This window comes from Cavia porcellus, unplaced genomic scaffold, assembly GCF_034190915.1.
Source record: "Cavia porcellus strain 051 isolate PalLab524CR breed Dunkin Hartley unplaced genomic scaffold, mCavPor4.1 scaffold_1, whole genome shotgun sequence".
In the NCBI taxonomy this organism is placed as follows: Eukaryota; Metazoa; Chordata; class Mammalia; order Rodentia; family Caviidae; genus Cavia; species Cavia porcellus.
This window is the reverse complement of record NW_026947484.1, coordinates 57464465-57477027: the sequence shown is the minus strand read 5'-3', so window position 1 is coordinate 57477027 and position 12563 is coordinate 57464465. Positions and strand designations below refer to the sequence as shown.

At 46.4% G+C, this 12563-nt stretch overlaps 1 protein-coding gene across 11 annotated transcripts in view; it reads left to right on the top strand.

The window, feature by feature from the left end:
• Positions 1 to 10345: 10345 nt before the first annotated feature.
• The window catches only part of Atp8b4 (ATPase phospholipid transporting 8B4 (putative)), a 227871-nt gene continuing 225653 nt past the window's right edge, over positions 10346 to 12563 (top strand). For 4 of the 11 annotated variants that reach the window (XR_010047425.1, XR_010047424.1, XR_010047410.1 and 1 more), the window contains exon 1: positions 12125 to 12289. The gene's annotated coding sequence lies outside the window, so the exon portion shown is untranslated. Of the gene's footprint in view, positions 10456 to 10522; positions 10547 to 12124; positions 12290 to 12341; positions 12501 to 12563 lie in introns of those variants that run through there. The other 7 variants (XR_010047414.1, XR_010047418.1, XR_010047413.1 and 4 more) reach the window with 6 other exon arrangements.

Genomic DNA, 12563 nt, shown 5'->3' with positions numbered 1-12563 from the left:
GGTGGACTTGGATTCTCTTCAGCATTTTGCCTCAAATCAAGGGGGGTGTTGATGCCAGGGTATGGAAGTGATGTCTTTTAGGGTGTCCAGATATGGCTAAGCCACTAAGCAGCACATGGGCCAGCAATGTCCCATCCCACGGACACACACGTTTGCCTCATCTCTGGCCATTTCTTAGTGTACATCCCAGAAACAAAAAGACCTCATTTCAGAATACACACACATCGGGAGGTGTCTGGAAGATCTCCAGGGTCCCTGCTGGGAAGGTGGCCCCAACCTGGCCTCTCCTCATAGGAGTAGGAGAGAAGCTGTCTGGGGTGGCTGATAGAGCATGGAAGGATGGGAAGGTGACACAATCGCACAGCCAGCGGTGACAGAGATGGTGAGATGAACATTTCAGTTGGAGAGCTTATGCCCACAGACTTTCCCAAAATAGTGTTAAGTTATACCAGGAGCCTTTGGTCAAAGAATAGATGAGCAGAGAGTGTTGGAACTGTGTCACTAGGTAGTGTCACCATACAAAAAGATCCTTACAGTAGCAGTCAGGGGACCTGGGCCTTGGAATCTAATAAATGCCCTCTGAGAATTGCCTTATTTCTCAGGTGGTACCCACCCTCTACCTGTGATACTGTGTGCATCGCTGACAGCTGAGGGGATCACTTCACGACGAGGCCCCCTGTGAGCTGTGAGGCAGTATAAGACATTGGGTGTCTCAGGGTGAGAAGTGGCACAAAATGGGACTGTGCCCGTATCGTGGTGGTGCATTTGCCTTTCCTGGCGATGGTCACTGTCGCCCTCTGAAACAGTGATTCAGATCTTATCTCGTGAGAGAGCACATATGCTCTGAAGAGCTTCCAATGCTGCTGATAGTTCCTCCAGATGTTTAAATGTCACTCCGCGATTATCACTTCGGAGTCACGCAGATGCATGCCGAGAACACAGCGGCTCTGGTCAGCCAGGGCTGTCTGGAGAGGGGTACGTGATCTGCCGTCCCTCTGAATGAGCTCTGCCAGGAAGTCCTCCTAAGGGACTCCAAACACATCCCACTTGCTGCTTCTCAGAAGAATTTTGCTAAGAGCTGGGGGTATCGGGCGCTGTGTTTGGGTGGTATAATATAGTAGGTTCTTCCTGGTTACGTGGAACATAGAGAGAAAGTGAATGAGAAGGTTGGGGGGAAGGTTGATGTAAAACCAGTGCTACTGTGTTGCTTGGCTCTGTAGCCATCTGGAGCACAAGAAGCCCCTGATGCATGTTAGAACATTGGTGTGTATCATAAACGCTTCAGAGGCCTGTGGACAGGAACTATGGGGCTACAAAACTCCTAACTGTAACAAAAGGATTAATATTGTGTTTCAGGGATGAACCCTGAGTTGAAAAGAAGAGGTTTAATTGTCTCCTAACCAATGTTTCAATTATAATAATAAAATAATAGTCACTGAATATTTCCATGTGCCGACACATGTGATTTTATGTGATTCCATAGCTGGATGACGTGGGTACCATCACCCTGACCCCCATGTTCCAGATGAGGTCGCACAGGGTGACTTGTCCAGTGGAGACCAGCTACAGAGTGGCCGGACGTGGCTGGTCTGACTCAGGCAGTGTGGGTCTTTCAGACACACAAGGGCTGCTCTGTGTCCTTAGGACCACAGCACAAAGGATCAGTCCCCCAGAAGGGACATCTGGTGGCTTTGAAAAACGACAGACGAGAGGAAACAAGTCATTCCTACTTGCCAATTAAGCACCACTGATTTAGGAGAGGAAGCAATTAGGATATAAGATCTTGAGCATGGAAACATTAAGTGGTGCTTTCAGCCAACACGAAACCACACTTGCTTCGGTGTGGCTTTGTTTCTGTATGGGTGGTGGATGAGAGCTGTTTTCATTTTTCTCCCAGATCTGACGTTTTATAGACACACAGGATACACTGGTGAAGTGCCCCTGATTTGAAGCTTTGGCATAGCATGGCTCCTTTTAGGTCTTGCTGTGATAAACATGCTGAGACTGCAGGTTCATGGGAAGCTGTGATGCTTTTTCTTTTTGGTACCGGGAATCGAACTCAGGACCTTGTTCTTGCCAGGCAGGTGCTTGTGCTGCTGAGCTATATCCCTGCCCAGCTGGGAAGCTTTGAAGCCTTTAAAAAAGTATCTGAAAATTCACAAGGATGTTGTGTATGGTTTCACCAGTGGGAGGAGCCTGGTGTTTCCTGAGCACCAGGCTCGAGATACTAAGAAATCGAGGGCCCAGAGCAGGGAGGGGTGGTCCCGTTTACCTAGCTCCTGGTGAGAGGGGCCTGGTTATCTGCACAGCCACTGACCCGACCAGGATGCGGTGAGCTTGCTTTTATGTGCCTGGAAGAGCTGCTTTTAGCAAAAGCGCAGGAGGGGGCATAGCCACGCTTGAGGCTGGGAGAAATGAAAAGTTCTATCTTTCACTGAAAGGCACGCGAGAGAATCATTAAATGTCTCAGAACATTGAGTTTAACTCAGGGTGAGACCTGGGCTTCTCAGTGACAGTTTAGTGCTCTTCTGAAGGTCCTTGGAGTGACATCTGTGTTCCCTTAACTCAAATGAAAACCTCGCAGCCAGATACAAGGATACTGGGATTCCCTTTGTGGTGCTCTGTCTCAATGCGACCAGTCATTAGTCCCAGCTTCACGTGTGTCAGGTTTCTGCTATGAACCCCATGAAAATACGACTGGGCAGGAGCCTCTGATTCCTCTCCTAGCAAAAAACATCTTATTCTTGGGTTGTCAGATTCAGTCCTTGCATCTGGGTTTCCAATGACTTTGCGCCCATACTTATTTTAACGTGCATTTTTTCAGTTTTTGGGTCACCCGAGGCACTCTTGACAGACAGATGGGCTATATCAAGTACTCAGGGAAGCCCTGCAAACCTTGATGACACCAGGGTCAAGTGGGAGGTTTTGGAAGTGTGACACTGTGGAGAGAGGGTGAAGTGGCCAGGGTTGAGCATGGTAGGGACAGACAGACAGCTCGAAATCCTGATGGAGATAAAATCCAAACAGTGAAGTCTACAGTAGCCTTCTTGACCAGTTTACAGGCTGAGAACTGGTCACACGGAATGTTTAATGACCTCAAAACTGAGAAGGTTTAGAAAGAACAGCATAGGCCAGGGATACAGCTCAGCGGCATAAGTCCCTGCCTGGCAAGTGCAAGGTCCTGAGTTCAATCCCTGATGCAAAAAAAAAAAAAGAGGAAGAAATGAATGCCTTGTTATACCTATGTCTCAAAGAGAGAAGATGGTTTTCAGGTTTCAACCAGTTGAAACCTAAAAGAATTGGAGACACGAAGCCTTTTATATTTTCCTGTTCAGGTTAACTGCGCCCCTTTGCTAAGTCTTCGCTATTTTAGCCAGCTCAGCGGCGTATTCAGGACGCCTGAAGGGTTTTGTTAACGACATCTGGATTTGGTTTTACTTCTGCAAGAGTTTGGAGCTCGAAGGGTTCTCTGCTGCTTCGAGATGAGCCCGTGGAGCTCTAGTACCTGGCGCTCACAGGCAGACCAGAAAGGGCTCTGGGGGCCCTTGATGGTCTCCTGAGCCTCAAGGAGAAAATGAGGCATCATCGCTGAGTTTTCCCCCTTTTCTCTCCTTTCCGACGGCCAAATACTGTTATTCTACCTTTGGAAAACTTGAATCTGTACTTTGTTTTCCAGACCCACCAACACTGCCTTGATTTAAGCCACTGTTGTCACTGCCTGCGTACGTGGAAGGCTGTCTTCAAGTGCTAATATCTGTTTTTCTTTTTTATTACCCGCGACGCCCCTCTTTACACCCGTCACCAGCCGGCCACAGTGCAGGTGGTGCTTCATGAAGACACGCCTTTGATCTGACCTCTCTGATTCCTGTTGCTGTTCTCCCTCACCTGACTATCATTTGTTCTGTTGAGTCTCACTGTACAGTTCAGATTGGCCTTGAACTCAAAGCAATCCTCCTGTCTCAGCCTCCCAAATGCTGGGATTATGGGCGTGTGCCACCAAACCCAGCTCCTGAATATCTTTCAGTTACCATTGCTTTTATTTTTCTGTCCTTCAAGGCCCAGGTTGGCTGTTCTCTTCCCCACCCTGCCCTGATCTCTTTTCTTCTTTCTGGTTTTCCTTTTCTGTTGCAAAGTTCTTTTCATTTCTATGACATGCATCATCACGTGATCTATGTTATTTACTTTATGTTTTGTTTCTTCTATTCCACTCAAAAAATCTAAAAACTTATTTTTATTGTTGACAATCTGTCATTTTTATCCCCACCCCTGGCTTTGTTGAAGTATAACTGACAGATGAGACTTTGGATCTATCAAAGGTGCATGTGGATAATCTGATAAACGAATCCCATGGTGAGAAGTCAAGTGAATTAGCAATTCCATCACCTCAAAATGTTACCATTTTTAATTTAAATTTTTTGGGGTTGGTGAGACCATTGAAGATCTACTTTCTAGCAGATTCTGATAGAACTGTGGGGGACAGGTGGCTGAAAAGATAAGAAGTATGAAATATAAATGACCTTTATTTTGAGAATGTGGGGAGAGACACCCCCGACCCCCTGGGGCATGGGATCTCCCCCCACTCCCCCGGGGTCGGTAATCTCTCCGTGGAACACATGGAGTAGAGGTATATAAGTAGCCTAGGTTTGGGATGGAACCTCAGGGGCATTAGTGATGCACAGGTAGCCCACTGCTATTTTGGCGCCGTAGGTAAATCCCTAGGGGTGGGGGAGATGGAGCTCCTTGGTTCCACCTGAGGCTTTACCAGCTACAGTATCCTATCTGGGCCAAAATTCTTTCAGATTCCAAGTGTACATTACAGTATTACTAGATAGATGACAAGTAGATTTTCATAGCTTATCCATTTTATAATTCACGTTTCCGGTACCTCCACACCCACCACCCTGGTCACCGTTGTTCTAATCCATTTCTGTGGTTTGTCTTTTGGGATTCTACAGAACTGAGATTACACACAATTTGACTTATTTCTCTTAGCTTAATGCCCTTCCGGTTTATCTCTCTAGTCCTAAATGGCTTCATCATCTTCTTTTTAAAGACTAATATTTCATTGTACAGAAATATCTCCAACTCTTTAAACTGGGACTATGCATCTATTAAATTCTTAGGTCTCCAACACGAGTGTAGGACAGTCATTTCCAAACCTTTCACTATGGAAATAAAAGCAGGACACTGATTATCTGTAATAATATGGTTTGTGTGTCAATATCACAGACACAGAGCTGGTTTTCAAGTCGGTTTCTGGAGGCCACACTGCAGGTGTTCCTACAGTGACTCTGATGATGTGGCTGATCAGCCCGGAGACTGAGGGCTAAAATGTGTTATTGTACCGGGAATCAATTCATGACCTCCTGCTTGCCAGGCAGGAGCTGTGCTGCTGAGCTAAGTCCCCAGCCCATTTAAAACTCATTATTTTAAAAATAGCTGAGTGGGCAAAATAATCAGATTGAAGTTTAGTCTAATATAAAAAGACACATTTTGAAAACAAGCCCTGTTTTCTGTCAAGTCCTTTAAAGGCATAAGAGGACCCAAAAGCAGCAGCAGGATAATTTTACAACCTCTGAATATTATGATTACAGTGGATGCCAGTTATGAATATGAGGCATGTTAGCATTGTTCCCATAATATCACTAAGCATTTGACCTGGATGTGTTGGAGCAGACCAGTGCTTAGATCTTTGTGTTAAGATTTGGTTATAACATATCAAATGTGACTCCTTCTTTTACTTAATTATGACAAACCCTGAATTTATATTTCTAGGAGATAAGTAGGGAATCAGACTTATGTGCTGTCTTGGAGATGAATACAGTGGTACCTTGGTTCACAAATTCAGTTCTTTCCACGATTCCAGTCCCAAACTGAATTGGACAAGAACTAAATTGAATTTCTCTATAAGGTCAGCACTGAACCTAACAATCGAATTTGATATGGTTCACAACAGCTCCTTGTAAAGAAAAGAGGTGTCATTATAGAAAGCAGATACCATTAAGAAAAAGTAGATTGGCTAGGCACATAAATTATGCAAACAAACTACCAGTGTTCAAATCCTAGTTCCACAGAAGAGCCCTAGAATAGCAAAAATGATGCTGGGCAACAAAGGCAAAGCAGAGGGCATCATAATCCTTGATTTGAAATTATACTACAAAGGTACTATAATAAAAACAGCATGGTACTGGCAGAAAAAGCAGACCTGAGAATCAATGGAACAGATTAGAAGAGCAGAAACAACTGCAAACACACTCAACCCCCTTCTTTTTGACAAAGGGGCCAAACAGGTTCATTGGAAGAAAGACAGACTCTTTAATAAATGGTGCTGGAAAAACTGCTTTCCATATGCCAAAGACTAAAACTAGACCCACGTCTATCACTGTGCACTAAAGTAAAATCAAACTGAATCAAGGATCTAAATATTAAAACAGAAATGTTGAATCTGCTGGAAGAGAGAATAGGTAGAACTTTTGAAGCAAAAACTTGGTGAACAAAAACCCTGACTGCAAGGGGAATATTACAAAGACTCAAAAACTAGGAACTTATCTTATTAAGAAACTTTTGCACATTAAATGAAATCACCAACAGAGTGAAAAGAGGAATGGAGAGGAGAGGTGAGGAGAGGAATGAGAAAAAAAGAGGAATCAAGACATATCATATACAGACACAAATTCCCTGTGACGAATGTGGTCATTATATGTATCTACATTATGTCAATGAACTTAATTAAAAAAAAAAAGCCAGACAAGGTCCGGGGATTTAGCTCAGAGGTATAAGTGCCTGCCTGGCAAGCACGAGATCCTGAGTTCGATCCCAGGTACAAAAAAAAAAAAAAAAAAATCCCAGTTCCACAAGGTGTCCACTGTGGGTGTGAGAACCCGTCCTTTGCAAATAATGGGGATGACTCTCTTCAGTACTGACAATTTATTAAAACCTTCTTTTGCATTTTACTGTGTTCCATAGTAATCCTAAAAATTCATGTCTACCAAGAACCTTGGAATGTGACCTTATTTGGAAGTAGCCTTTTTAGATATTAAGATGGGATTCCAATAGCTTAAGATGCCTGACACCTGATTTTGGACTCCCAGCCTCCAGGACTGTGGGAAAATCCACTTCCACTGCTTTCAGTCGTCTGTTTTGTGAAGTTGGGAGGTTGCTGTCTTGACCCAGACTTTGCCCCTTACCAGCCACAGGGAGGCAGGGACCTAGCCTCGTGCTGGGGTCCCCTTCATCACCAGGACCTCAGCCTTGCAGCACCCCATGCTTCCAGTAACAAGCAAACAGCAGCCTGTTAGCCCAAATTCCTCAGCTGCCCCCACACCTTTCTGGATGTTTTTATAGGCAGCTCCCTCTGGAAGCCCAGCCCACAGCTGGAGAAACCAGCACTCTGGTGCCTTCCCCTGTGGGGCCCCTTTGTCTTTGGCCTCTGATTTGATTGAACTCAGTATTTCCTTTCCTGAGATTGCCCTTGCCCCTGACATCTAGATGCAAAGCAAAATGCTGGTTTATTAAAGGCTGCTTGGAGCGATGCCAGAAGTCCTGGCTTGTCTGCTCAGGCCCTGAGACTGAGCTCACTCCATTGAGGCACTCAGCATTGGTGGGGTGGTGTGCAGAAACACCTCACTGCTGTTCACCTGAAGGGGGCTTCCCCAGAGCTGGCCTTGGGTGGAGTCTGCTCCCCTCCGTCAGGTGAGGACACCTCCAGCTCTACCCAGTGTTGTCTCCTCAGAGACCCTCCCCAGTCTCTGCTCCATGAGGAACTAGAATCAGTCACCTTCGCTGATGGGCTGAGGGTGAGTCTGGGGCTCACATTGGCCATTTGGGGTGGGGGCTGTAGCAGAGGACCAGCTGCATCTGTGGTGGGGTGGAGGGGACCTGGAGGAGGATGCAGGGGTGACCAGCTTCTCCCCTGGACTAAGGAGCCAGCTCACCTGCCCTCTTTCAGGATTCTGCTTCACTCATTCTGCTGAGGTTTCCCCGGCCCCACCACGCCACCGCAGACATGTGTCCTCCTTTACCTCTCCTCCCACTCCTGTAGGGCCAAAGCCATTTTTTTTTTCTTTTTGAGACAAGGTCTCACTAGGCAGTTCAGGCTGGCCTTGAACTCACTTTGTAGCCCAGGCTGGTCTCAAACTTGCAACGATCCTCCTGCCTCAGCCCCTGAGTTCTAGGATTACAGGTGTGCATCACCATTCCAGGCTCAAGAGCCTGTTTGGAGCCTGGATACCTCTGTTAGAGTTCTCACTGCATGAATCACAATCTGTCACAACTCATTTTTCTTCCACCTGAAAGGGTAGAGACTTTAGAATCTTCAGTGCTTTGTGGAGAGGTTGATACAGAACCGGGGCTTGGAAAACCAGAAGAATGTGAAGCGTTCCAGGGACCTTTCCTGATTAGAGGTATCTGGAGCCTGGATTTGACCCCATACTTCACACATACCGAATAAGAGAGGAGTTTTTATCCTATGATCCTCAGGCCAGACCAAAGGAGTCAGGAGATGGAGTGAGGCAGTCCTTAAAGCCTTTTGTCCCTGGATCTGCCCTTCTGCTGGGATGACAGCCACCAAGCAGAGGAGATTGGTACAAATGAGTGTGAAAAGGACCTGAGAGCCCAGCTGCTCCTGGGCCTCGAAGGTTGTGAGGTGGCTGTGATACGGAGGAATGACACTCCCAAACTACTAGATGTCAATATATGTTAGTGTACTCTAATATTGAAGAATGAATTTTAGGAACAACGGAGGTTAAGAGCAGAATATGTTTACTGAGAGTAAGAAAGCTTCTGTCTGAGAGGGACGGGGGTCCTGAATGGGTTGCCAAAGATTGTCTTTTCTAGGGACTTTTATAGAGCAAAATCATGAGGTAAGAGAGGTCCAAGGTGGGGAAAACCTGGGAACTTGCAAGGCAAGTAGGTGTGAGGTGGGACAGAACTATGGTCAGCCAGTAAAACTCATTGTTCAGGTACAATTGACCAAATCAGGGACAAATGAGTCCCTGTAACAATCATAACAATTGGGCATGCTTAAAGAGCCATGAGTTGTTCTGCAGGGGGTCTGGATGGTGACTCCTGGCTTCCTCAAGTTGACCCATACCTATTTAGAATGTCAATCCCTGGTGTTTATCCTTAGGGCGTGGGTGCATTTGCTTTGCCTTTTGTCTTGAGGTCTCGCCCACAGTGGGAGGGGTCTGTCTAGTCCAAGGCTGCTAGGTGTCTGGTCCTCTGCACTGGCTTCTCTGAGGGCCCAGCCCTGCCTGACTGCCTAGAATATTTCTAACTAAGCTGCCGGGGACAGCGGGACCCCAGAGCCCAGAGCTGGTCCAGATTGCATCTTCCACTCCTGTCTGGTGAGTACCCTGAGGTGGGAGGATCACTTAGGACGTCAACTCTATAAAAATAGTAGAGGCCAAAAAAACCTCTCTTGGGCACTTATTATGTGCAGAGAAGACACTGTTCTTCCCTGGGAGCCAGAGAAACTTCACTGTGGGAAGTGTTTCTCTCACCAGTGCCAACAGTCTATTCCAGGATCTGGTTTTGGCCGCGGACAATCGGGTATTTGGAAGCGAACTATTTGAATGACTTTTATAGCTAGGGATGCCAATTGTCTGGCTTGGGGTTAGGCTGTCTGGTTTGGAGCTGGGTCATGGAGTTCTGGGACACATGGTTCAGAATGCCTTGCAAAGGACAGGCTAAATGCAAATCACCTGCTTTTGGTGAATGGGCTTGCGTAACAGGGGACTCTGGGTTCCTTGTCCTGTGTCCCAGGCATGGAGAAGGATCTTCAGGAAAGCCCTTGAGGAGAAGTCCACACTGATACCAGGAGTTGCTCCCTAGCAATGATTTTTAGCTGCTGGGAATCTGAGTGGCTTTATTTATTTATTGAAGGACTCCATACCTGTTTAGTTTTAATGTAGTAGTGGACTTACATCGCTACTTAGTTGATTTTTAATTCTTGGAATTTTAATAGTACCCTAAGAAACTCCTTTTTTTTTTTTTTTGGTACTAGGAATAGAGTCCAGTACTGAGCTATATCCCCAGTTACCACCCCTACCCCTTTTAAAAATTTGAGTCAGGGTCTTGCTAAGTTGTCCAAGCTAGCTCCAACTTGGTCTGTTTCTAAATACAGGTTGCTGTCCATGGCTTACTCTGAAAGAAAGGTCTCACGTTCACTTCTCTTATTCTCTTTTGGTGAATTAGTTGAGTGATAACTAAAGGTCCACCGTGAGCCCGTTGGACAGTGGGAAATCTCACACAAAAAATAAGTGGTTCTCTGGACAGTGGGTCCGTTTATATTGGCCAATGGAAGGAAACCAACTTTATTTCACAAAAGGCCACCCGGCAAACAGGAAGTAGCTGCTGGGGAGCTGGCTAGAGACTGAGCTGAGTTACCTTCTCCGGGTGAACCGTGAGTTCAACAACATCCTGGAAAGTGCCAGATAATACGTGAAACCACTAGAGGTTAGAAGATGATATTTTCTTTTTAGAAATGAAAAGATCATGAGGGGACGTGTGATTTCCAGGATGTGGTGGACCTGCTTTTCCGTGGGAGGTGATTCAGTTTCAATCGCTCAGAAGAGGAGGGGTGGGCCAGGACCACCATTAGTGTGGGTGGAGGTCCTGGGGCGGGGAGGGGGAGGAGAGAAGGGAGGGAGAGGGCGAAAAGTAATCTCTTAGGTGTGACAGAAAATGCAGACCCCTCTGTTTATCTTTATTGATTTCATCCTTTTCAAATGTCTATGTTTTGTGCTTTAGTAGAGAGGGCTGAAAGGATATGGAAGATGCGCTTGGTGACCACTGTCTTAGGAGGGAAGAGAGGCGGTGGCTGGATCAGGATGGAAGAGCCGACAATGTGTAGTAGCCAGAACTCACATGTCTTTGTCTTCCAAGAAGGGGAATATGGGGGCCACTGGGAAGATTTTGGAGAGAGGCTGACGCTGACTTTCGTGAGGGAAGGACTATGTGGATAGCGCTCTGTTGTATGCTATTTGTTCTTTTTCTATTGCTGCATATGCAATTTATGCAAAGCTCACTGTTTTATTTATCTGTCATTCATCTGAGGAAATATCTCATTTCATACCCACAGCTAGAGAAGAAGGCTGTACTTTTCTCAGCTTTACAACCCAGAAAATAAACTTATCACTGTTAAATAATTTGCACAACGCTGCATGGCTTATACCCAGTATCTCTTGTTTTTGTGCCCAGGTTTATGGCTGATTTCCTTTATGGTTTTTTTGGTCTTTTTCCTTTTTTCCTTTATGTTGGGTTTAAAATGATGTGGAGACCATCTTTAAATTTTCTTTTTTCACTTAGAGATGTTTTCCATTTTAAATATTTTGTAGGGTTGATTGCTTCCTCCTTTAAGCTGTTCCCGGCCCTCTTTCTCATATAAGAAGAAAACTTTCACTTGTTTCTAGAAATCTGCAGTTTCTGGTTTCCTTGTTTCTTTCTCTCTAGTATTCTGTGCACACCTAAGGGCTGGGTTGGGGGTGTTGCCAGGGGTGGCATTGACAAGGCACAGGGGAGCAGCTGGCTCTGTTCCTAGAGACAGGATTAAAACATTCTCAGCAGTTTCAGCAGTTACCAGTGAATCTGATGCAACTTCCATATAAGCCCTAAATGGCTTTAGGCACATGTAAAGGAGCTATCTATAGTTCCCCTTTTGAAAAATCAGATATCCGTGGACATATTTTATTTTCATATAATTTCACCTTGGGGGCGCTTCAAAGTGATTCCCAACTCAGAAATTTAAATCCTTTGGTGTCCTTAGGGTTAAGTCTTCCTCTGCAATGAAGAAGTGTCACTGGAGTGGTGGAGGTTGCTTGGGTGCTGTCATCTTTCATCCACAGAGAGTTCAACGCCGCCCCTCTACCCCTCCACGCCCCTCTAGATGATTTAAAGTAAAGCCCAAAGCTGGCACTGCTAATTCTTCCATCTCTGGGAGACAGGTGGGACCTGTAGTGTTCCTGGGTCCTGCTGGCAAAGCTGGGTAAGCGGCGTTGTGGCTGTGTCCCTTCCATCCTTCACCTCCGGCCTTCTGAACTCTGCTTCCCCGGGGGAAGCCAGCCCCACCCGCCCCAGGCCAGCCTCTGGGAGTTCCGCTCTGCTCTCCCACGGTTAACCACTTCTGCCCTGGCGGCGCGGCAGACACCTGTGCAGGGAGGGCCTCTTCGGGCTTCCAGTCTTGGTGTCAAGCAGGGTCCTCACTGGTGGTGAAGCTGCCCCCTTGTGTGATCTTCGTTTTTCTTCTGTGGAGATGCTGATTTTGGTTACCACCTAGCAGCTTCCTGTGGTGGTAAGTGGTCAAGAGCACATTTTCCGAGAGTTGATCTCAGGTTTTCAAGAGTGGCCCCTGGAGACCCAGTTTGTTTTCTATGCAATTACTAGAGCTTTCTGAATAGCTGGCTTTCCTAGGGCTCTGGGCGTGGAATGGATGCTAGTTTGAGCTCCTGCACGGCTGGGAAGTCTCCCTCTGGGTGAGGGACCAGGGCCCAGGGCCGGCCAAGGTGAGGAGGTGGGAAGCCTTTGGAGGTGGAAGAGATCAGTGGCGCTTTAGCTGGGAACTAGCT